The sequence below is a fragment of the Panicum virgatum genome, chromosome 4N (assembly GCF_016808335.1).
Source record: "Panicum virgatum strain AP13 chromosome 4N, P.virgatum_v5, whole genome shotgun sequence".
Classification (NCBI taxonomy): domain Eukaryota; kingdom Viridiplantae; phylum Streptophyta; class Magnoliopsida; order Poales; family Poaceae; genus Panicum; species Panicum virgatum.
This window is the reverse complement of record NC_053148.1, coordinates 16,360,818-16,387,694: the sequence shown is the minus strand read 5'-3', so window position 1 is coordinate 16,387,694 and position 26,877 is coordinate 16,360,818. Positions and strand designations below refer to the sequence as shown.

At 45.2% G+C, this 26,877-nt stretch overlaps 1 long non-coding RNA gene across 4 annotated transcripts; it reads right to left on the bottom strand.

The window, feature by feature from the left end:
• Positions 1-521: 521 nt before the first annotated feature.
• Positions 522-26,877, bottom strand: LOC120670185. Of its 4 annotated transcripts, XR_005673092.1 has the most exons (6): positions 26,353-26,877; positions 24,808-26,175; positions 1,264-1,332; positions 1,096-1,172; positions 845-917; positions 522-765 (listed from the first exon to the last, which is right to left on the bottom strand). It is a non-coding gene; the product is annotated as an uncharacterized LOC120670185 (long non-coding RNA). The 4 variants fall into 4 exon arrangements; XR_005673091.1 differs by having other exon boundaries at positions 24,808-26,868; XR_005673093.1 differs by lacking the exon at positions 26,353-26,877 and having other exon boundaries at positions 522-760; positions 24,808-26,303.

Here is a 26,877-nt window from a genome sequence, read left to right as displayed (position 1 = left end):
GTGGGCGGAGCGGCCGCCGATGAGGTTGCCCGCGGCCGGGGTGGTGCAGGGCGGCGGCGGCCTTATGATCCCGGGTTGCTGGGGGTGGAGTGGCTCCATGGCCGCCGGCTATAGAGGAGGGCTCGGTGGCGGCGGCTGTGGAGGCGGTTTGGCCGGCGGAGGCGGGAGCGTTGCCGGCCGGGCGGAGCCGGACCCGTGGGCGGTGCCGGCGGCGGGGGCGAGAAGAAAGCGATACGTCGGCGGCTGGACGGTGCGCTCAGCTGGCGTTGGCGGCACGGGAGGGTGGCGGCGGAGAAGCCCGGGAGGCGAGGGAGGTGGGGGAGCAAGCACGGGACGCCCCTCCCCCCCTATCTATTCCCCCCTGGAATTTGGTTGGATCCGTTGAAGGTACGCGTACCGTGTGCAGAACTAAAAAAAATTACTGCTAGTACGACGTAAGTTTCAGGCTCACCTTGTCATGCGCCACCAATTTTCCAGGGGATCAGGGCAGTTCCAATGTCGCATAAAATAACAATGGTAGGGAGGACACTGCTGGACTGTTAAGAACTGGTAGGAACTATAATTCACTACCTAATACACAGGGGAAACTACCTAATACAGATATAAAGTGTTGTGGCTACGAAGCCTTCATGTACTATTTAATTTACATATGGTAGAGGTACGCTAGGCCTTCGTAGATTGGTAGGCAGCAGCATGCATTGGTGTAGTTGCATCAGGTTCGTTGGCAAAATAGAAGGTGCTTATCAAGTCCATGTCTACCCTGCACTGGAATAATGGGTTTAAGTTTGCAATCATGTTACAACAAACGCACAAATTAAAGGATTTGTCAGTGTGGGCAAATCACCTAATCCTGGTCATCTGGATCAGTGAGGTGTAGCTGTCTCCTGGTCCTCTTCTGGGCTGATGTATGGATATCACTGCAACAAATAGGAAGGCAGAGTGTGCTGCACATTATTGTATATGAAAGTTGCTGAAATTTTCATCTGAAATGCATTGTCAAGTAAAGATTGCGGTATGAAATATCATGTATTGATTTGGATTATAATCTGGGTCCTATTTAGATAAAATAGTGCAGATGTCATGTACTTAACATACCCTGGATCATTTTTTCTGGTGCTATCAGATTGGTCATCATTTGAACCCTTGGTCTTTTTGGTCTTTGGGTCAGGAACCTGAATGGGGAACGGTTAGTATAAAATTGTCTTTCTACCTAATCAAAAGGTGAGTGACTGTCTATGTTAGACATGGAGTTATGAGACATACCTGGGTTTTTTCTAGGTCTGCAAGTGACACCGGAGTTGACGGGAGGTTGCTTTCAGATGATTGAGGAGCCTAAAGTTACATGGACATAGGAAATGCATAAATATACTGGAGGTATGAATGTGAACGCCAAAAACTTTTAGTGGTATGGAAGTGTTGTAATATTAGGATCAACACAGTGCACGACCAAGAGGGATCTCTTTCTCTTTTCTTTGTTCAAGTACAAGATGTTCCTAGATCTAGAACAAAGAGTACACGAGAGTACACTGAGAGAGAGAGACCTTCTGTACCACCGGTGGAGCTCGATCCGGAGGCCATCTCTGGTTCGCTGATGAAGATCTGCTCTAGGGCAGCAGCGAGTGACGCAGCAGCTTCACGGTCGCGGCGGCGTTGTCGTGGACGACGGCGCCAACAACGACGAGTCCAGGACGATGGCGGCGGCGGCGGTGGAGACGCCAGTGGAGTCGAGGACGACGGCTGGTGTAGCGCAGAGGCGGTGGCTTCCCATTGCTTCTGCGCACCCTCAGATCGGGCTAGGGTTTTTCGGTGGGTTTGGCGGCGCAGTGCGAACCTCGTGCTGTGTGCCGCCGGCCTCCACCTCTCTTTATAGCGCAGCGCAGCGGGGGCCCACCAACCATGTGTTGGGTTGGGCGCCCCCGATCAGGGTGCGGATTAAGGGCCTAATAGGCTGTTGGGCCTATTAGGAAGGAGATCAATCCAACATTCTCCCCCTTGATCTCACCTTTTACTTTAACTTTATACTTTAATTTGAAAATTTTTCCTTTAGTTGTTCCATCACAGATTAATGAATAGAGCATACTTTATCGTCACGGTCCAAGACCGATAGACTCAACAGCTACCACACACATCACTGTTTTGAAACAAATTCTTTATCTTTTGGGCCCTTTTATTCTCCAGAAATCACAGGCTTTCCCTTAAACCCATGCCGGCTATGTGTTCCATGAACACATTGGGTGATAAGCCTTTACTGAGCGGATCCGCAAGCATTTTCTTTGTGCTTATATGCTTGAGTGTAATAGAGTGATTCTGGATTTTCTCCTTCACAACATAAAACTTTATGTCAATGTGTTTGGCAGCACCACTTGACTTATTGTTGTGAGCATAAAACATTGCTGGTTCATTGTCGTAGTACATTCTGAGTGGTCTTTGAATGCTGTCTACCACTCTTAAACCGGGTACAAATTTCTTTAACCATTCAATCTGCCCCGAGGCCTCATAACATGCCACAAATTCAGCGTACATCGTCGATGATGCAGTGACGCTTTGTTTGGAGCTTTTCCACAATATAGCTCCCCCTACGAGTGTGAACACATAACCGGACGTGGACTTTCGGTCATCGATGTCCCCCGCAAAATCCGCATCTGAGTACCCTTCTATCTCTAGGGAATCGGATTTTCTGTATGTTAGCATGAGGCCTTTTGTGCCTTGCACATAACGTAAAGCTTTCTTTACCATGATCCAGTGTGCCTGTCCTGGTTTACTTTGATATCTGCCAAGTATCCCAGTAACAAATGCTAAGTCAGGGCGTGTACAAACTTGAGCATACTGTAGGCTTCCGACAGCTGAAGCATATGGAACCGCTTTCATTTGTATGCTTCCGACAGCTGAAGCATATGATCGATCTCATACTGGTTTCTGGGACATTGAAATTTCCCAAATCTATCGCCCTTGACTATTGGAGCAGGTGAAGGCTTTCACATATGCATACTGTACTTCTTTAGAATCTTTTCTAAGTATGCCTTTTGTGATAGTCCTAATACCCCCTTTGTTCTATCTCGGTGAATTTCAATTCCCAAAACAAATGAAGCTTCACCAAGATCTTTCATATCAAAGTTTGAGGACAAGAATTTCTTTGTCTGCAATAGCAGACCAACATCGCTACTAGCAAGTAGAATGTCATCCACATACAGGATTAGGAAAATAAATTTTCCACTTCTGAACTTTGCATAAATGCAATTGTCCTCCTCATTTTCTTTAAACCCAAATTTCCTTATGGTTTCATCAAACTTTAAATACCACTTCCTAGAGGCTTGCTTTAATCCATAAATGGATTTCTTTAAGCGACACCCCATATGTTCTTTTCCTTTCACGACAAAACCTTTCGGTTGTGCCATATAAACATTTTCATACAGATCCCCATTAAGCAATGCCGTCTTTACATCCATCTGATGTAACTCTAAGTCATAATGTGCCACCAATGCCATTATAATCCTGAAGGAATCTTTACATGAAACTGGAGAAAAGGTTTCATTATAGTCTATCCCTTCCCTTTGCGTAAAGCCTTTTGCCACTAGTCGTCCTTTGAACCTTTCTACATTCCCTTTGGAGTCATGTTTTATCTTGTAGACCCATTTACAGCCTACTGTTTTTGCTCCTTTAGGAATTTCCTCTAAGTCCCAAACACCATTGGAACTCATTGATTTCATCTCATCCTTCATAGCTTCCAGCCATTTAGATGAGTGAACACTTCTCATGGCTTCTTCATATGAAGTGGGATCACCCTCCATATAAATCTCTTCTATATTATAAACTTCATAGTCGCTAGAAATGGCCGACCTTCTTTCTCTTTGTGACCTTCTAAGAGCCCATGCTTGTGGCACATTTTGTGCCTCAACTTCTGGCACGTTTTTCATAGGGGGCTGTAGCTCCTCCTCCTCATGTCCAACCGCGGGTTCAGGCGGTTCCTGGATGACAGGTTCCAAACCTTCGCTCACTGTTGGTATGGGTGGAGTTGCAACAGGTGTTGACACCGTAATATCTGGAATAGTTGGCGCAGCAACAACCGAAGAAGGCACTGGCATCACTATTTCAGGAACTTTTGGTGCAACATCAACAGGTAGTGAGAAAAATGGCTCTTGAATCATAGGAGTAGGCACATACACCCGCTTCTCCTCAAGGTCAATTTCTCTAGCTACCATGCTCCCTCTGATCATTTCATTTTCTAGAAAGATAGCATGTCTCGATTCTACGAACTTTGTATATCTGTCTGGACAGTAGAAACAAAAACCTTTCGACTTTTCAGGATAGCCGATAAAATGGCAGCTTACAGTTTTGGGATCCAGTTTTCCAATACTTGGATTAAACACTTTAGCCTCAGCTGGGCTCCCCCAGACCCGAAGGTGAGTCAGTGAGGGTTCTCTTCCTGTCCATAGCTCATACGGTGTTTTGGGCACCGATTTGCTTGGCACTCTGTTGAGAATATAGATGGCGGTTTTTAACGCCTCCATCCACAGACTCAATGGCAGTGTGGAATAACTCATCATACTGCGCACCATATCCATCAGTGTACGGTTGCGCCTTTCAGCTACTCTATTTTGCTGAGGCTCCCCCGGTGTGGAATATTGGGCAACTATACCATTTTCCTGTAAAAATCTTGCAAAAGGTACAGGAACTTGTCCATAAGGGGTATGTCGACCGTAGTACTCCCTTCCACGGTCTAACCTTACTATTTTAATTCTCTTGTCAAGTTGATTTTCAACCTCAGCTTTGAATATTTTAAATTTATCCAATGCCTCAGATCTTTCTTTAATTGGATAAATGTAACCATAGCGAGAGTAATCATCTGTGAATGTTATGAACAAATCATAGCCATCCACACTTTTCACAGGAAACGGGCCACATATATCAGTGTGGATTATTTCTAATGTTCCTGCACTTCGTTTGGCACCCTTTTTAATTTGCTTTACAAATTTTCCTTTAATGCATTCAACGCGTTGTTCAAGATTAGAAAACTCTAGCTGAGGAAGAATTTCACTCTTCACTAATCTTTCAATTCTCCCCCTCGAAATATGGCCTAAACTACAGTGCCATAATTTCGATGAAGTATCTTGAGTTCTCTTTCTTTTCTTTGTTTCTTTCTCTGACAAGGATTCATTCACATTCACATCACATACAGAATGTACTTTATCACGCATAGATAGTAAATAAAGATCATTGTAAAGGAAAGCATCACAATACAATTATTATCAAACCATAGTTCACATTTGCCATTCGCAAAATGACAACCAAAATCATCTGTGTCTAAGCGTGATACACTGATCAAGTTTCTTTGAAGCGAAGGGACAAATAAAACATCTTTTAATACAAGCATGAAACCATTAACTAGCTCGAGGGATACATCACCAACAGCTTCCACATCTGCTTGTACTCCGTTCGCGACTTTAATGTGTCTTTCGCTTCTTAGCGTAGTCCTTGTCGAACGGAATCCCTGTAAAGAATTTGCAACATGCACGGTTGCACCAGAATCAATCCACCAAGTAGATTTGGAAAACTGTATATACAGGGATTCATTAACAAATGAAAATACATTCTCACCACTCTTTGCCATTATCATCTTTAAGTAGTCGGGACAATCTGCTTTACGATGCCCCTTGTCATGACAGTGGAAGCACTCATCTTGAGCTGGAGGGCGCTGTTGCTGATACTTCTGTGGCATAGGGGCTTTGTCTTTGGTTTTAGAGGAAGAAGCAGCATGGAAGGGCCTTTTCTTGCTATTATGCACAAAATTGATAGACCCACCATTCTGTTTCTTGAGTCTATCTTCCTCTTGCGCACACATGCCAATTGCCTTTTCCATATTCCACTTCTCTGGCTGTGAGTTATAGTTTACAACGAACGTTGCAAACTCTTTTGGCAGAGAGGCGAACACCAGGTGCACCATAAACTCTTCCTTGAGATCCAAGTTCATTGGTTTGAGCTTAGAGTTCAAGGCGCACATCCCCATGATATGATTTCTTATAGTACCGGCATTGCCATAGTACCTCTTTATGACCAACTGCTCTATGATCTATGTGGCATAAGTCTTTGAAGAACCAGTAAACTGGTTCTTTATCTTTTCAAGGTACTCTGCAGCTGAATCACACTCTCCAATTGAACCCAAAATGTTAGGATCAATTGTGTTCTTTATCACTGCCACACATTTCTTGTTGGCATTATTCCACTTTATCTTTTGGAGATCATAAGCCTTCTTTAAAGGAGCATAGTCCATTTCTTTTTTCTGCCACTCAGCATCAGTGTCAGATTCCCCTCTCACTGGAGCCGGTGGCTCAGTGGGCTTTGGAGTGGTGATCATCTCATCCACCTCTCCACAGACGAAAGCAAGATCAACCTTCTTGATCTATTCGCCATAGTTGTCTCATTTTAGAGTTGGGATGTGATTGATGAATCCCATCGAATTCATCCCCGCTGAAAATTTCAAAAAATAGTGAGAACATAATAACAACAATTGCATGTAATAATTCCAATGTTGGTCAAAAATAGAACATACAATTGTTTATGCAATTAAATCTATATCACCGTTGGGCAGAAATAGAAATAAATGCATAAGAACTATGAAATTACAGTATTGTAATTAACAACATTGGTCAGAAAATTATCAATACCATAATCCTCAAAAATACTTTAAACATGCACTGAAATTTAATTGTCTCGTTGGTTCGAATTAAATTAGAGAGCAAAAACTTTAAACTTTGCAGCGGAAACATGTAAAAATTCTATTTTCAGAAGCAATACTATGGACTTTTATCTCTAAACAATGTACACGTTGTTGCAAAATTGAATATAGATCAAACTATATTCAAAATACTATGAAAAAGCTTCTGAAAAATAGAAAAAACAATTGAATCTGTCACTGTTTAAACGGCCCGGACGAGAAATCGGCCCGAGGCCGACAATCTCATGCGTTGTGCGTGCATTTCCTTTTTGGGCCGGCGGCAGCACGCCACGGCAGCCCAGCAGGCGCCCGGCCTGCCAGCACGCGCGCGGCGCCCCCGCGCCCAGGCCGCAGCGTGGGCCTGGGCCGCCAAATCGGCCTGCGCACGGCACCCACCTGGGCCTAAACCGGCCTGCTCGCTCGCGAGCGCTGTAAGCCGTCGGATCGAATCCGACGGCCCTCCGCCCTTCTCGGCGGATCAAAACCGGCGAGCGCCGACTGCCCCCGAACCCTAGTTTCATTCTGTCCCTCCCCGTCTTCTATCTCCACGAAACGGCGGCAGCCACGGGTGGACGCCGGGGAAGGTAGCGGCGGCACCGCCGCCGGCCCTCTCGCCGGCGCGCGTGCTCCCCCGTGTGGGAGCACGCCGCCGTCGAGCGGCTTAGCGGTGGTGCCCTTTCCGAGCCCGCGCGTGGAGAAGGCGTCCCGAATCCACGAACGGCGGCTCCGATCTGTGTGCCGGCGAGCCGGCCCTCTGTTGGGCTACCGCGCGGCCGGTGGCCGGCGGTGGAGCCGGCGGTTGGACCCAGCTAAGGCCCCGCCACCCTTTTTCCTTAGGGTTAGGGTTAGGGTTTCGAATTTTCTTTTTTTCGAATTGCATCGATTTGCCTTTTCTGTCTCTTGATTCTTTGATTCGTGACCGAATCTACATTTCCCATCTCGATCTACACTAAGTGTAGGCTCTGATACCAATGTAATATTAGGATCAACACAGTGCACGACCAAGAGGGATCTCTTTCTCTTTTCTTTGTTCAAGTACAAGATGTTCCTAGATCTAGAACATAGAGTACACGAGAGTACACTGAGAGAAAGAGACCTTCTATACCACCGGTGGAGCTCGATCCGGAGGCCATCTCTAGTTCGCTGATGAAGATCTGCTCTAGGGCAGCGGCGAGTGACGCAGCAGCTTCACGGTCGCGGCGGCGTTGTCGTGGACGACGACGCCAACAACGACGAGTCGAGGACGATGGCGGCGGCGGCTCTATTGATTGTTTCTTTTGGGCTCCGAGCTGTGGAACGTCGGACGACGACGACTTTGATTGTCTCTTCTTTTTCTCAGTAGTTTTGATAATTGTGCGTTCGTAGTCTGAAGGGGGGTCTCTCGGAATGAATTTTCTCTTATTTGTTTCGCACATTCCCTTAAAAAATTTCAAATCTATCGGATTTATCACTTTCTCGGGCTCCGGTTTCGGCTTCGGCTTGAAGTGCTCTTTAACTCTTTCTTGAGTTATCCGATCGCATTCTTCGAGGCTCATGTCCCAGGGTTTAATAGGAGCCTCCTTGGTTTTCTTCTCCTTTTCCTTCTTCTTTGGAGGCTCCTTAGCCGGTGCAGCTACCTTCTTTGCCGGCGGCCGTTTCTGCTTCTTTGCCGGCGGCGGAGGGGGTGACCATGGAGGCGACGGTGACGCTTGAGTGTTCATCGGCGCATGAGATGATGGTGATGGAGAATGTGCCGGTGATCCTTGTCGAGACAGTGCTGCCCTTGGGGAGTTTTGCGGAGATGCCGGTCTTGGAGACGCATGTTGAGATGCCGGTCTTGGTGCTTGATCATCCGACTTTAGGACAATGTAGCGCTTATGCCATAGGATGTAGCCATGAATGGCTTCTGCTAGTGTCCTCTCCCCATCGCCTCCAGGAATATCAAGCTCGAGCGTCTCCCAACCCTGGCACACCTGCTCCACGCCAACTCTTGTGTATCTAGGCAGAATTTGCTGCCTGTGGTACACGTCGCCTGGTTGGGTTGGCATGGCGGTACCGTACGCAACAGTGAACATTAAGTTCTTAACGGCAGTCTGCAGGTCACAAGGTGTCCGCTGGGTGATCTCATCCACTGGAAATCGCTGCGGGGCCGACGCTTCAACTGCGGCCTGGATCCCCATTGGCTTGGCGACGGCGACGTTTGTGGAAGCGCAGCTGCTTTTCTGCTGAGACAGGTGATTGGCTGTGACATTAGGCTCTGGAGGCACCATTTGGGCTTGCTGTTGCTGGCTCATTGCTATGGCCACTTGGCATTGAACCTCTTCCTCCAGTCTTTGATCGTGTGACATGAGCCGTTCCTCTAGCCTTCGCATGTGCTCCCGCTCATCATTCTTTCTTCTTTGCCGGCTTCTATATGATTCAATGTAATCCCTGAACCCATACTTCCACGGAACCACGCCTTTGCCTCTTGTGCGGCCCGGATGCTCTGGATTCCCAAGGGTGTAAGTCAGCTCGTCCCTCTCTCTATCCGGCTTGAATGTTCCCTCGGCCGCTGCTTGTATGGCCTCCTTTAGTCTCTGGGCTGCTTGCTGGATGTTTGGCCCATAGATGCAGTCACCAGTCAATGGGTTCAAGCTTCCCCCATGACCATAAAATCAGGTCCTTGACCTTTCAGGCCAGTTCATGGTCGTAGGTTGGATGCCTCTGTCAAGCAGATCCTGCTCCATCTTCTCCTATTTGGGTACTGCAAGCTTGTAGCCTCCTTGGCCTAGAGTGTGATGGTACACTTTCTTCGAGGCGTTGTCTTTGGCCTTCTACACCTTCTCAAGCCCAAGCTCTGAAGACTTGTATTCCACAAATGCATCCCAGTGACCCCTGAGCTTTTCGAGCTTGCCGGTAAATATGGGTGTGGTCCCGGTCTTGATATATTTCTTCGTCAAAATTTTCTTGAATGATCGCAGCTTTTCAACCATCTTACTCAGGGTCTAGCGCTTGCATATCTCTTCGGATTCAGCTGGAACCGTGAAGTTTTTCTTAAGCTCCCGCCAGCACCATTCTTTTTCTCTTTCGGGTACCGCATCCCGTTCCTCGCTTGGATTGGAAGCTTTCCAGAGCCTGAAGCTGATCGGGATGTGGTCCCTGACAATACATCCGGATTGTCTTATGAATTTTTTGGCGGCAGCTTCTGGAGCGATCGGTTCGCCATCTGGACCAACTTCCGTTATAATGAACCGCCCTTCCAGTTTTTTTGTTGGGCCTCGCTTCGTCTTTTTCTGCTGCGACGATGATCCAGACGGCTATAAAAAAACATTCATAGTATTCATATAGATTCAGATGAAAATATGATTGTCACTACAAATAAGTATAGTTGTGATATGTACATTAGCACTTTGTTCAGCAGCAGCGTCATCCTGAATAGATGGTGCCTCAATTCCATCACCGGACATATTCAAATATATGTCGGTATTGCTGCCATCATCAGCTTGTTCGTCTTCCGCGTCTGTTCAACAGGAACTGTTCGTCTTCCGCGTCTGTGTGTCGTGGGTCCATCGTAACTAAAATATGAATACAAATAAAACCCTTAAAAAATTCTCTAAATAATCCACATATTTGCGAGCATTTAACTAAGTACCGATCGATGGACGAGGTCGAGTAATATTCTCTAAGTAATTCAAGAAATAAACTTGAAATATTCTATATATGAAATATTCTAGACGGTTTTTTCACTAAGTACCGATCGATGGATGAGGTCGAGAAATATTCTCTAAGTAATTCAAAAAATATACACGAAATATTCTATCTATAATTTCACTAAGTATCGACTGTGAAATATTCTAGATGGTTTTTTCACTAAGTACCGATCGATGGACGAGGTCGAGTAATATTCTCTAAGTAATTCAAGAAATAAACTTGAAATCATCTATATATGAAATATTCTAGACGGTTTTTTCACTAAGTAATTCAAGAAATATACATGAAATATTTAAAAGAAATTTAAACTCACTTTACACATACATACATACATACATTCATACATTTAAAAATTTGTAAATATACCTTTATTTACACAACAAATTATGATTTCACTCTTAACAACTAATTATGATTTCACTCTAAATAACATGAACTCTAAATTATGATTTCAAATTATGAGCATGTCCCAAAGTTACATGAGTGTAGCTTCCTAGCTACTGAAAATGAGCCATAATTGGTTGACGATGTCGATCTCAGAGCTGCCAGTTGCAATGCTAACTGTGGAAATGATAAGGCAGCACCGCTTATATAGTAAAATCCATCAATATTGCATATAGAAGGAGCAGATGTCTTCATCCAGGCCCCGCAGTGTCAATGGTAGAAAAGGTCATCTAACGATCGCAAAGATATATAGCATCCATCTTGGGCCTTCTTTGTGCTCGCCGATTGACTTGCTGCCGGTCCCTCCGGCTGGCTCCACAAACTTTGCACTTCAGGTTGCAGAACCTTGAGCCATGGATATCGTTGAACCTTCACTGGGCTAAGGCAGTAGCGAACATGCATGTTTTCACCAAATATGGGGATCACTAACAGCAGTCCTGGAGGAGGTCAGTGCTTAACCCAGACGAAAACATCAGTATAGCCATGTCTTATATATGTAATTTTGGATTTGCAGGGCGGCAGGCACGAACCAAGGTATCTTGCAGTAACAAAGCAGTTGCCATTTCATAGTGATTAAGCAGTAGCTTCCTAAGCTTCCCAATAAATAAGTAAACACTCGACACACTCTGAAAACTAAAAAGAACATTGGGGGGAACTACAGAGGCAGGAGCTTCCCAACGTAGCGAGAGGTTCTGGGGTTCAATAGAATGGAGAAGGTGTCGAGGGGACTCAGGAGATCGAGCTCTACCTTTGGGTAGTCGCGGCGTGGGCTGGGATGGCCTGTAGCGGCGGATCGACGGCGAGTAGGGGATGGCGGCGCCGGCGAGGGCGTTACGGCGGCGGCGGTGTTCCGGCGGCTATCCGGTGGGTTGGTCGGGGCTCTGGGCGGCGGCGTGAGGTCGGGGCTCTGGGCGGCGGCGGTGCTCGGCTCGCGCGATGGGGGGAGCAGGGGACGGCGGCGGCACCAGGCGCAGATGAGAAACCAAGTGTTAGGGGAAGGGCGAAGGAGGAAGTTATATGGGGGGCCTTTTGTCCCGGGTGAAGCCACCACCCGGGACAAAAGGTCCTTTTGTCCCGGGTGGTGGCTTCACCCGGGACAAAAGGTGTTTTTGGGAGGGCCGGGAAAATTCCCAGCCCACGGCCCACCTTTAGTCCCGGGTGGATCTACCACCCGGGACAAAAGGGGCCCGTTTTCCCTCGTTCCCGCCTAATCTTATGTTTGTTTTTGTTTCTTTTTACTTCTCTTTTAAAATTGGCTTTCATTTGTTAATTCAGTTAATAAAATTATGATTCCAAAAATTATTGAACAAAATTTCTTATCTCTATATAAACTTGATACACGCAACAAAAATAATAAATTTTCATTCAAGTGATTGGGTCAATGAAATATCTAACTTTTTTGAAATCATATTTGTTATTTTGACCATGCAAAAATATATTAGGTGAATTTTTTTTCAAACTGTTGCTTTTCGACAGAAAGTCGATTCTATCACGATATTAACGTTTAAAAAGTGAATTTTAGATAAAATTAAGCAATTTCATGATATTAATGAGTAGTGTGTGAGTTTGAGAGATAGTGTGTGTTAGTGAGATTGTGTGTGTTAGTGAGAGAGTATAGTGTGTTAATGTGAATGTAATTTCATGAAATAAATAAAATTAGTTGAGTAATCCATTATTGAATGAAAATTATAATTGAGTCTAGTAATTAAGTGAAAAATATATAAAATAATATATATAACACATAAAGTATAATTGTACAGTACATATATAATAAAAGTATTCGAATTGCGATTATGTTTTTATACAATAATATAAAATGATTCAAGTACATGAAGGATTAGCGGTAACAGATTTTCTCTTCACAAATGTCCCTTGATTATGATCACGGCGCAAGTATGAAGCATCATCATTGGCTAGCAGGATGCATGGATCAGCATTTACTTCGAAAGGTGGAATGGCAACAAAATTATTATATTCTTCTGACAAGTCTGTCTTGCCCTCCACTCCAACGATGTTTCTCTTTCCTGATAGAACTATGTGTCGCTTAGGCTCATCCTTTTGCTTGTTTATCCCCTTCTTTGGCTTGCTGGACATGTCCTTAATGTAGAAAACCTGAGCGACATCCTGGGCTAGGACAAATGGCTCGTCTCTATACCCAAGATTGTTGAGATCAACTATTGTCATCCCATACTCATCTTTTGTTACCCCTCCTCCAGATAGCTTAACCCATTGGCAATGAAATAGAGGCACCTTGAAATTGGGACCGTAATCCAGCTCCCATATCTCTTCAATGTAGCCGTAATATGTGTCTTTTTTTCTATTATTGTCCGTGGCATCCATACGAATACCGCTGTTTTGGTTGGTACTCTTGTTATCTTGGATTATCGTATAAAATGTGTTTCCATTTATCTCGTACCCTTGGTATGTTAAGATATTCCAAGATGGTCCCCTAGCCAATAAGAATAGTTGTTCACTTATATCCATGTTATGCATTAGATGCTTCCGCAACCAGCTGCAGAAAGTGTTCATGTGCTCACGTGTAATCCATGCCTCAGTCTTTTCCGGGAAATTGGAGAGCAGAATTTTCTTGTGTTCCTCGATATATGGGTCAACCAAGGATGACTGTTGAAGAACCGTATAATGTGCTTTCTTGAATGAGAAATCATCTGTGCAGACATAAGATTTCTTTCCTAATGTACCCTTTCCAGTTAGTCTCCCCTCATATCGCGATTCAGGGACTCCAATCGGTTTAAGGTCATCAATAAAGTCAACACAAAAGTCAATGACCTCATCAGTTCCGTAGGCACTGGCGATGCTTCCTTCTGGACGAGCTCTATTACGAACACATTTCTTGAGTAGCCCCATGAACCTTTCGAATGGGAACATGTTGTGTAGAAATACTGGTCCGAGGATATCAATCTCTTTCACAAGGTGCACTAGAAGATGTGTCATGATGTTGAAGAAAGATGGTGGAAATATCAGCTCAAAGCCAACAAGACATTGCACCACATCGTTTTGCAGCTTTATCAAATTCTCCGGGTCAATTATCTTCTGAGAAACTGCGTTGAGGAAGGCACATATCTTCACGATGGTTAACCGGACATTATCAGGCAGAATCCCCCGCAGCACAACCGGAAGAAGTTCGGTCATAAGCACATGGCAGTCATGGGACTTGAGATTTGTAAATTTCTTCTCTGCCAAATTTAAGATTCCTTTTATATTGGATGAGTATCCAGCTGGAACCTTTATACTGCTCAAGCAGTCAAACATGGTTTCTTTCTCTTCCTTGCTAAGAGTATAGCTGGCAGGACTTAAGTATTGTCGTCCATTATCTCGTTGTTGTGGATGTAAGACATCTCGTTCTTCCATACATTGCAATTCTTGATGTGCTTCTACTGTATCTTTTGTCTTTCCGTACACTCCCAAGAATGCTATCAGGTTGACGCAAAAATTCTTCGTGAGGTGCATCACATCAATTGCATGACGAACATCTAAGACTTCCCAATATGGTAGCTCCCAAAATATAGATTTCTTCTTCCACATGGGCGCCATTCCGTTTTCGTTCGGAACAGGTTGGCTACCAGATCCCTTTCCAAAAATAACTTCTAGATCTTTTACCATGTTGAAGACGTCTTTACCACTACGGTGCATCGGTTTTGTTCGGTGGTCCGCTTGGCCTTTGAAATGGTTGCCCTTCTTTCGTACCGTATGCTTGATGGGAAGAAACCGACGATGACCCATGTATACAACTTTCTTACAGTGAGTCAACCATATATTATCGGTATCATCTAAACAGTGTGTGCATGCTTTGTATCCCTTGTTCGAATGTCCTGACAAGTTACTAAGAGCAGGCCAGTCATTGATCGTTACGAACAGCAATGCTCGTAGGTTGAAGTTTTCCTGTTTGTATTCATTCCACATCCGTACACCTTCATCGCCCCAGAGAAATAAGAGTTCTTCGACCAATGGTCTTAGGTACACATCAATGTCATTTCCGGGCTGCTTTGGACCCTGGATAAGCACTGGCATCATGATGAACTTTCGTTTCATGCAAAGCCATGGTGGAAGATTGTACAGACAAAGAGTCACAGGCCAAGTGCTATGACCACTGCTCATCTCACCAAAAGGATTCATGCCATCCGTACTCAAACCGAACCTTATGTTTCTCGCATCCAAATCAAATTCAGGGTACGTTCTATCTATTTTTCTCCACTGCGGCCCATCAGCGGGGTGTCTCAACATCGAGTCTTTCTTGCGTTCCTCTTTGTGCCATCGCATCAACTTAGCATTATCTTTATTTCTAAACAGACGCTTCAAACGTGGTATTATAGGCGAATACCACATGACCTTTGCAGGAACTCTCTTCCGGGGAGGCTCCCCCTCGACATCTCCAGGATCATCTTTTCTAATCTTGTAACGCAATGCACTGCATACGGGACATGCATCCAAATTCTCGTACTCGCCTCGGTAGAGGATGCAGTCGTTGGGGCATGCATGTATCTTTTGAACTTCCAGTCCTAAAGGGCAAACAAGTTTTTTGGCTTCATACGTTGTGGCAGGCAATTCGTTGTCCTTAGGAAGCATTTTTTTAACAAGTTTGAGTAATTCACCAAATCCCTTGTCGGATACACCATTTGTCGCCTTCCATTGCAGCAACTCCAAGGTGGTGTCAAGTTTCTTCAATCCATTTTGACAATATGGGTACAACAACTTATGGTGGTCCTCTAACAACTTCTGGAACTTCAACCTCTCCGTTTCACTCTCACAGTCTGCCTGCACATTGTGCAATGCCTGCCCCAGATCGTCGCTGGGATCATTTTCTGCTACATCTACTTCGGGCTCTTCCATGGGAATATTGTCCTCGAATGCACCGATTCCAGCATTCCCGGGAAAGTGGTCGTCAAAATCTTCTTCTTCATTGTCTTCCATGGTAACCCCCTGTTCTCCGTGCTTCGTCCAACAAACATACTTCTCCATGAAACCATTTGCGAAAATGTGGCTGTGTAGGATTCTTGAAGATGAGTAATCCTTGTTATTGTTGCAATGAACACACGGGTAGCACATAAAACCATTCTGCTTGTTTGCCTCAGCCATAGATAAAAAAATAATGCAGGCCATCAATGAATTCTTTCGAACGTCGGTCAGCATTGTACATCCATTGCCGGTCCATCTGCATTTTAAAAAAATCGATTTGAATTCTTTACACGTATCGAATAAATAAAATATATCAAACCTAAATTAAACTAAATGTAACATAACATGAATAATTAAAAGATATGCAATATCCATCATACATCTTGATTAATTAAAAAGGAGTACTTAATCCATTACAGAACTTAACAAAGGAGTACTATATATGAAACTTAAAAATTCGGTCAACAACACATAGGTTTTCAACCGTCCTTGCGTTGGAACGCAGAATGCTCCAACGGATTTCTTGCTGGCGCAGAAGAAGATGGCGGAGCTGAAACCTCCGAGTTTGGTGGTGACGAACCGTAATGCCGCAATAAATCCTCAAGATCAAATGGAGGTTCCTCGCCCCTTGCCATGCATTCTCTATATTCTTTTTCCAAATAACGGAGCGCTGCCCTATGAAAAGCACTAGGTTTTTTGGACCGACGACCTACTCGAGTTGTGCCCTTCTCTACAGAAGGACAACGATCACCCCCATCGGCGCTACTCCCTCCAGCTGCTGAAGCCATATTTTACTGAAAAATACCTTTATTTTCCACAAAATTATAAATTCTTACCATTACAATGCAAAAATTATTTACTATTACAATTACAATGATCAGATTAATAACTCTTGCAAATAACAATGAAATCATATAAAAAAGACGAGCTATACACAATGAAATCATGAATAAAAAAATCAACTATCCACAATATGGTCATATATACAAGTACATCACATGAAGTGTCTACACTCATTCTAAAAATTTCTACTATCCACATACTCATCTAAATCTAAAAGAAAATCACACCTACATATGCAATCTAGCTAGCTAAATGTCCAAGAAATGAGCTAGCTACACATTTTCTCTATTTCTAAAGCATGAAATGGGCTATACAAGCCAAGGAAGAAGAGAAAAACAAGCCCCAAACCTTTAGCACTGATGGATGGACGGGGAATCAAAGATCTTCACAAATGTGGTGAAGAAATGAGCAAGAACTCCTCTATCCCGAGCCAAGAACAGCAAGAAAACAAAGTGAGCTGAATGGCTCGGGTGGGGGGAGAGGGAAGGGGATAAGGGGCCCAAGGCCTTTTGTCCCGGTTGGTGTCTCCAACCGGGACAAAATGCCCCTGTCCCCCCCCCCCCGCTGGCCCGGCTAGCCGTTGGACCCGGGACAAAAGCCACCTATTGTCCCGGGCCCAAAGGCTGCCGGGACAAATGGCCTGGAACAAAGACCTGTTTTGTAGTAGTGTAGATTGGTAGGCAGCAGCATGCATTGGTGTAGTTGCATCAGGTTCGTCGGCAAAATAGAAGGTGCTTATCAAGTCCATGTCTACCCTGCACTGGAATAATGGGTTTAACTTTGCAATCATGTTACAACAAACGCACAAATTAAAGGATTTGTCAGTGTGGGCAAATCACCTAATCCTGGTCATCTGGATCAGTGAGGTGTAGCTGTCTCCTGGTCCTCTTCTGGGCTGATGTATGGATATCACTGCAACAAATAGGAAGGCAGAGTGTGCTGCACATTATTGTATATGAAAGTTGCTGAAATTTTCATCTGAAATGCATTGTCAAGTATAGATTGCGGTATGAAATATCATGTATTGATTTGGATTATAATCTGGGTCCTATTTAGATAAAATAGTGCAGATGTCATGTACTTAACATACCCTGGATCATTTTTTCTGGTGCTATCAGATTGGTCATCATTTGAACCCTTGGTCTTTTTGGTCTTTGGGTCAGGAACCTGAATGGGGAACGGTTAGTATAAAATTGTCTTTCTACCTAATCAAAAGGTGAGTGACTGTCTATGTTAGACATGGAGTTATGAGACATACCTGGGTTTTTTCTAGGTCCGCAAGTGACACCGGAGTTGACGGGAGGTTGCTTTCAGATGATTGAGGAGCCTAAAGTTACATGGACATAGGAAATGCATAAATATACCGGAGGTATGAATGTGAACGCCAAAAACTTTTAGTGGTATGGAAGTGTTGTAATATTAGGATCAACACAGTGCACGACCAAGAGGGATCTCTTTCTCTTTTCTTTGTTCAAGTACAAGATGTTCCTAGATCTAGAACAAAGAGTACACGAGAGTACACTGAGAGAGAGAGACCTTCTGTACCACCGGTGGAGCTCGATCCGGAGGCCATCTCTGGTTCGCTGATGAAGATCTGCTCTAGGGCAGTGGCGAGTGACGCAGCAGCTTCACGGTCGCGGTAGCGTTGTCGTGGACGACGGCGCCAACAACGACGAGTTGAGGACGATGGCGGCGGAGGAAGTGGAGACGCCAGTGGAATCGAGGACGACGGCTGGTGTAGCGCAGAGGCGGTGGCCTCCCATTGCTTTTGCGCACCCTCAGATCGGGCTAGGGTTTTTCGGTGGGTTTGGCGGTGCAGTGCGAACCTCGTGCTGTGTGCCGCCGGCCTCCACCTCTCTTTATAGCGCAGCGCAGCGGGGGCCCACCAACCATGTGTTGGGTTGGGCGCCCCCGATCAGGGTGCGGATTAAGGGCCTAATAGGCCGTTGGGCCTATTAGGAAGGAGATCAATCCAACATTCTCCCCCTTGATCTCACCTTTTACTTTTACTTTATACTTTAATTTGAAAATTTTTCCTTTAGTTGTTCCATCACAAATTAATGAATAGAGCATACTTTATCGTCACGGTCCAAGACCGATAGACTCAACAGCTACCACACACATCACTGTTTTGAAACAAATTCTTTATCTTTTGGGCCCTTTTATTCTCCAAAAATCACAGGCTTTCCCTTAAACCCATGCCGGCTATGTGTTCCATGAACACATTGGGTGGTAAGCCTTTACTGAGCAGATCCGCAAGCATTTTCTTTGTGCTTATATGCTCGAGTGTAATAGAGTGATTCTGGATTTTCTCCTTCACAACATAAAACTTTATGTCAATGTGTTTGGCAGCACCACTTGACTTATTGTTGTGAGCATAAAACATTGCTGGTTCATTGTCGCAGTACATTCTGAGTGGTCTTTGCTGTCTACCACTCTTAAACCGGGTACAAATTTCTTTAACCATTCAACCTGCCCCGAGGCCTCATAACATGCCACAAATTCAGCGTACATCGTCGATGATGCAATGACGCTTTGTTTGGAGCTTTTCCACAATATAGCTCCCTCTACGAGTGTGAACACATAACCGGACGTGGACTTTCGGTCATCGATGTCCCCCGCAAAATCCGCATCTGAGTACCCTTCTATCTCTAGGGAATCGGATTTTCTGTATGTTAGCATGAGGCCTTTTGTGCCTTGCACATAACGTAAAGCTTTCTTTACCATGATCCAGTGTGCCTGTCCTGGTTTACTTTGATATCTGCCAAGTATCCCAGTAACAAATGCTAAGTCAGGGCGTGTACAAACTTGAGCATACTGTAGGCTTCCGACAGCTGAAGCATATGGAACCGCTTTCATTTGATCGATCTCATACTGGTTTCTGGGACATTGAAATTTCCCAAATCTATCGCCCTTGACTATTGGAGCAGGTGAAGGCTTTCACATATGCATACTGTACTTCTTTAGAACCTTTTCTAAGTATGCCTTTTGTGATAGTCCTAATACCCCCTTTGTTCTATCTCGGTGAATTTCAATTCCCAAAACAAATGAAGCTTCACCAAGATCTTTCATATCAAAGTTTGAGGACAAGAATTTCTTTGTCTCCAATAGCAGACCAACATCGCTACTAGCAAGTAGAATGTCATCCACATACAGGATTAGGAAAATAAATTTTCCACTTCTGAACTTTGCATAAATGCAATTGTCCTCCTCATTTTCTTTAAACCCAAATTTCCTTATGGTTTCATCAAACTTTAAATACCACTTCCTAGAGGCTTGCTTTAATCCATAAATGGATTTCTTTAAGCGACACCCCATATGTTCTTTTCCTTTCACGACAAAACCTTTCGGTTGTGCCATATAAACATTTTCATACAGATCCCCGTTAAGCAATGCCGTCTTTACATCCATCTGATGTAACTCTAAGTCATAATGTGCCACCAATGCCATTATAATCCTGAAGAAATCTTTACACGAAACTGGAGAAAAGGTTTCGTTATAGTCTATCCCTTCCCTTTGCGTAAAGCCTTTTGCCACTAGTCGTCCTTTGAACCTTTCTACATTCCCTTTGGAGTCATGTTTTATCTTGTAGACCCATTTACAGCCTACTGTTTTTGCTCCTTTAGGAATTTCCTCTAAGTCGCAAACACCATTGGAACTCATTGATTTCATCTCATCCTTCATAGCTTCCAGCCATTTAGATGAGTGAACACTTCTCATGGCTTCTTCATATGAAGTGGGATCACCCTCCATATAAATCTCTTCTATATTATAAACTTCATAGTCGCTAGAAATGGCCGACCTTCTTTCTCTTTGTGACCTTCTAAGAGCCCATGCTTGTGGCACATTTTGTGCCTCAACTTCTGGCACGTTTTCCATAGGGGGCTGTAGCTCCTCCTCCTCATGTCCAACCGCGGGTTCAGGCGGTGCCTGGATGACAGGTTCCAAACCTTCGCTCACTGTTGGTATGGGTGGAGTTGCGACAGGTGTTGACACCGTAATATCTGGAATAGTTGGCGCAGCAACAACCGAAGAAGGCACTGGCATCACTATTTCAAGAACTTTTGGTGCAGCATCAACAGGTAGTGAGAAAAATGGCTCTTGAATCATAGGAGTAGGCACATACACCCGCTTCTCCTCAAGGTCAATTTCTCTAGCTACCATGCTCCCCCTGATCATTTCATTTTCTAGAAAGACAGCATGTCTCGATTCTACAAACTTTGTATATCTGTCTGGACAGTAGAAACAAAAACCTTTCGACTTTTCAGGATAGCCGATAAAATGGCAGCTTACAGTTTTGGGATCCAGTTTTCCAATACTTGGATTAAACACTTTAGCCTCAACTGGGCTCCCCCAGACCCGAAGGTGAGTCAGTGAGGATTCTCTTCCTGTCCATAGCTCATATAGTGTTTTGGGCCCCGATTTGCTTGGCACTCTATTGAGAATATAGATGGCGGTTTTTAACGCCTCCATCCACAGACTCAATGGCAGTGTGGAATAACTCATCATACTGCGCACCATATCCATCAGTGTACGGTTGCGCCTTTCAGCTACTCCATTTTGCTGAGGCTCCCCCGGTGTGGAATATTGGGCAACTATACCATTTTCCTGTAAAAATCTTGCAAAAGGTACAGGAACTTGTCCATAAGGGGTATGTTGACCGTAGTACTCCCTTCCACGGTCTGACCTTACTATTTTAATTCTCTTGTCAAGTTGATTTTCAACCTCAGCTTTGAATATTTTTAATTTATCCAATGCCTCATATCTTTCTTTAATTGGATAAATGTAACCATAGCGAGAGTAATCATCTGTGAATGTTATGAACGAATCATAGCCATCCACACTTTTCACAGGAAACGGGCCACATATATCAGTGTGGATTATTTCTAATGTTCCTGCACTTCGTTTGGCACCCTTTTTAATTTGCTTTACAAATTTTCCTTTAATGCATTCAACGCATTGTTCAAGATTAGAAAACTCTAGCTGAGGAAGAATTTCACTCTTCACTAATTTTTCAATTCTCCCCCTCGAAATATGGCCTAAACTACAGTGCCATAATTTCGATGAAGTATCTTGAGTTCTCTTTCTTTTCTTTGTTTCTTTCTCTGACAAGGATTCATTCACATTCACATCACATACAGAATGTACTTTATCACACATAGATAGTAAATAAAGATCATTATAAAGGAAAGCATCACCAATACAATTATTATCAAACCATAGTTCACATTTGCCATTCGCAAAATGACAACCAAAACCATCTGTGTCTAAGCGTGATACACTGATCAAGTTTCTTTGAAGCGAAGGGACAAATAAAACATCTTTTAATACAAGCATGAAACCATTAACTAGCTCGAGGGAGACATCACCAACAGCTTCCACATCTGCTTGTACTCCGTTCGCGACTTTAATGTGTCTTTCACTTCTTAGCGTAGTCCTTGTCGAACGGAATCCCTGTAAAGAATTTGCAACATGCACGGTTGCACCAGAATCAATCCATCAAGTAGATTTGGAAAACTGTATATACAGGGATTCATTAACAAATGAAAATACATTCTCACCATTCTTTGCCATTATCATCTTTAAGTAGTCGGGACAATCTGCTTTACGATGCCCCTTGTCATGACAGTGGAAGCACTCATCTTGAGCTGGAGGGCGCTATTGCTGATACTTCTGTGGCATAGGGGCTTTGTCTTTGGTTTTAGAGGAAGAAGCAGCATGGAAGGGCCTTTTCTTGCTATTATGCACAAAATTGATAGACCCACCATTCTGTTTCTTGAGTCTATCTTCCTCTTGCGCACACATGCCAATTGCCTTTCCATATTCCACTTCTCTGGCTATGAGTTATAGTTTACAACGAACGTTGCAAACTCTTTTGGCAGAGAGGCGAACACCAGGTGCACCATAAACTCTTCCTTGAGATCCAAGTTCATTGGTTTGAGCTTAGAGTTCAAGGCGCACATCCCCATGATATGATTTCTTATAGTACCGGCATTGCCATAGTACCTCTTTATGACCAACTGCTCTATGATCTGTGTGGCATAAGTCTTTGAAGAACCAGTAAACTGGTTCTTTATCTTTTCAAGGTACTCTGCAGCTGAATCACACTCTCCAATTGAACCCAAAATGTTAGGATCAATTGTGTTCTTTATCACTGCCACACATTTCTTGTTGGCATTATTCCACTTTATCTTTTGGAGATCATAAGCCTTCTTTAAAGGAGCATAGTCCATTTCCTTTTTCTGCCACTCAGCATCAGTGTCAGATTCCCCTCTCACTGGAGCCGGTGGCTCAGTGGGCTTTGGAGTGGTGATCATCTCATCCACCTCTCCACAGACGAAAGCAAGATCAACCTTCTTGATCCATTCGCCATAGTTGTCTCATTTTAGAGTTGGGATGTGATTGATGAATCCCATCGAATTCATCCCCGCTGAAAATTTCAAAAAATAGTGAGAACATAATAACAACAATTGCATGTAATAATTCCAATGTTGGTCAAAAATAGAACATACAACTGTTTATGCAATTAAATCTATATCACCGTTGGGTAGAAATAGAAATAAATGCATAAGAACTATGAAATTACAGTATTGTAATTAACAACGTTGGTCAGAAAATTATCAATACCATAATCCTCAAAAATACTTTAAACATGCTCTGAAATTTAATTGTCTCGTTGGTTCGAATTAAATTAGAGAGCAAAAACTTTAAACTTTGCAGCGGAAACATGTAAAAATTCTATTTTCAGAAGCAATACTATGGACTTTTATCTCTAAACAATGTACACGTTGTTGCAAAATTGAATATAGATCAAACTATATTCAAAATACTATGAAAAAGCTTCTGAAAAATAGAAAAAACAATTGAATCTGTCACTGTTTAAACGGCCCGGACGAGAAATCGGCCCGAGGCCCACAATCTCATGCGCTGTGCGCGTATTTCCTTTTTGGGCCGGCGGCAGCACGCCACGGCAGCCCAGCAGGCGCCCGGCTTGCCAGCACGCGCGCGGCGCCCCCGCGCCCAGGCCGCAGCGTGGGCCTGGGCCGCCAAATCGGCCTGCGCGCGGCACCCACCTGGGCCTAAACCAGCCTGCTCGCTCGCGAGCGCTGTGAGCCGTCGGATCGAATCCGACGGCCCTCCGCCCTTCTCGGCGGATCAAAACCGGCGAGCGCCGACTGCCCCCCGAACCCTAGTTTCATTCTCTCCCTCCCCGTCTTCTGTCTCCACGAAACGGCGGCAGCCACGGGTGGATGCCGGGGAAGGTAGCGGCGGCACCACCGCCGGCCCTCTCGCCGGCGCGCGTGCTCCCCCGTGTGGGAGCACGCCGCCGTCGAGCGGCTTAGCGGTGGTGCCCTTTCCGAGCCCGCGCGTGGAGAAGGCGTCCCGAATCCACGAACGGCGGCTCCGATCTGTGTGCCGGCGAGCCGGCCCTCTGTTGGGCTACCGCGCGGCCGGTGGCCGGCGGTGGAGCCGGCGGTTGGACCCAGCTAAGGCCCCGCCACCCTTTTTTCCTTAGGGTTAGGGTTAGGGTTTCGAATTTTCTTTTTTTTCGATTTGCATCGATTTGCCTTTTCTGTCTCTTGATTCTTTGATTCGTGACCAAATCTACATTTCCCATCTCGATCTACACTAAGTGTAGGCTCTGATACCAATGTAATATTAGGATCAACACAGTGCACGACCAAGAGGGATCTCTTTCTCTTTTCTTTGTTCAAGTACAAGATGTTCCTAGATCTAGAACAAAGAGTACACGAGAGTACACTGAGAGAGAGAGACCTTCTATACCACCGGTGGAGCTCGATCCGGAGGCCATCTCTGGTTCGCTGATGAAGATCTGCTCTAGGGCAGCGGCGAGTGACGCAGCAGCTTCACGGTCGTGGCGGCGTTGTCGTGGACGACGACGCCAACAACGACGAGTCGAGGACGATGGCGGCGGCGGCGGTGGAGACGCCAGTGGAGTCGAGGACGACGGCTGGTGTGGCGCAGAGGCGGCGGCTTCCCGTTGCTTCTGCGCACCCTCAGATCGGGCTAGGGTTTTTCGGTGGGTTTGGCGGTGCAGGGCGAACCTCGTGCTGTGTGCCGCCGGCCTCCACCTCTCTTTATAGCGCAGCGCAACGGGGGCCCACCAACCATGTGTTGGGTTGGGCGCCCCCGATCAGAGCGCGGATTAAGGGTCTAATAGGCCGTTGGGCCTATTAGGAAGGAGATCAATCCAACAAGTGTACCTTGGTTCCTGCAGGAACTTGGATCTCAGAATTTTCTAACAATGAAAACAGGCAAGCAATGAGGAAAGGCACGAACCTTGCCTCGCTGCTACCTTGACTCTATTATAACACATTCTTTTGACATGATTCTTGTTTGAGTCAACATGGGGCACTAACGGACAGTAGTGGTCTCCTATATTTACAACATCACCATAGATCAACTGAGTAAAGGATTGGAATTCTATGTGGTCGAGAATGTACAGTAGACAGAGGGGAAGGCACTAACTGATGATGATGCCCCATGAAGGAACAGCCGAAGAGGCTGCACCTGATAGAGCGATAGAGCAGGAAGGGAAATAAGACAACCATACTTGTTGGCAAAGATATAAATAAATAACAAGTGAGCAAGTCAATAATGGCACACACCGAGCAAACAGGCAAACATGGAGCAACCGAGCACAAAATGAGTCATAGTGAACCAAGATGACCTTTAGAAAACCACAGACCTGCACTTAAGAATGCAGCTGGGTGGCCTTGGATAAAATCAGTGCGCACACGATGGCCATAATGGCCATGATACCCTGCTCGACCTCTACGACGCACACGATCAACAGACGACACAGAATGGCCTGACGTAGAAGACGATGCGGACGCAATTGACAAAGTTTTTTTTTGGCCTTTTAGGAGCCATTGAAATAAATTTCAGGACAGCTAAGCAAACCACATAGAGGAATAGATGCATAGGGAAAAAAACACATAGCACTGAAGCAATTTAGCAAGTCAGGACCCAACCAAAAGTGGAGGCCAACGACAACAACAATTTAAAGGCGGAATAGGACGAATGAGAGCACCTCAAAATAAAGGTCACTACACAACGACAATATGCTGAGTACAAAGGGCCACTATTAAACTAAATTACGAACCTAGTAGCAGCAAGAGCACGGTACATTCAAATAATTTACCAAGGTCATGACTATTGCAGGAAAAAAAATGAGCAGAGCAGTAATGAAATGGCAAAGCACATACTTCACAACCGAGCAGATGCAACAGAGCAAATTATGCTTCACACTGTGAGAAATGAAAGAAAGCAAAGTGACGTAGAAGAAACACACAGCAAGCAATGGTTCAGTATAGATAAGATGATAAGGTCTGCATGCATACAATACATATAAAATGGAACAATAGAACTCCATACAGGGCCTATGGACGGAAGGAAAACCAGTCGCAATGAGAGAAGCCAAATATCTAAAGGAACCACGGCAGCATAATATGGGCACGCACTGAAGGGCAGTAAAATCAAAACCCCAACCTCACCTAGAGTAGGCGCCAACAGGAGGGCCAAAGGACCTGGAACCACGAAGGCCACGGCACAGAACAGGCGGGCGGAACCTGAGCAAAAAAAAAAGGAAAATATCAGATCAGCGTAGCAATATAAGCGGCACCGCAACTCGTCGGGTCCGGCACGGCGGGCCTCGGAGAGCCGCGCGTGCGCCTACGACCTCGGCGCCCCGCGACCTCGCGCCGCCGCCGCCGCAGGCCCCGCCCATGTGCGTGTGCGCCGCAGACCTCGGCGCCCCCTGGCCTGGCGGCGCCACCGTGCTAGGACCAGTACAGGGGCGCGGGCAGCAAGGACGTCGGCGCCCCGCGGTGTCGCGACGCTGCCGGGGAAGGCCTCCTCTTGGGCACCAGCGGCGGAGGCGCACACGCACTTGACGAAATCTGATTCGTTCCGATGGAGGAGATCCTTGAGGAACCCCAGCTGCGGTAGCTAGGAAGGACGCTGGGGGACGGCGGCGCAAAGGTCCACAGGGCAGGAACAATCAAAGACAGTAAAGGATAATGTCCATATCCGGCAACACCGGCAGAAAGGAAAGGAAACGAACAAATCAAAACAACAATGAACAGCACGGAGCCGACGGAAGCCAGAAAGGCACGGCGAGAGAAACGCCGATAAATCTTAGAACTCACCAAAGAGAAAAGATGAAAAGGATAGGAACAAAAACTTATCCAGAAAGGAAAGAAAAAGATGGCTCTAATCGGCGGCGGAGCCGACGGGGCCGCCCATGTAGGTAACGATGCAACCGAGACAAT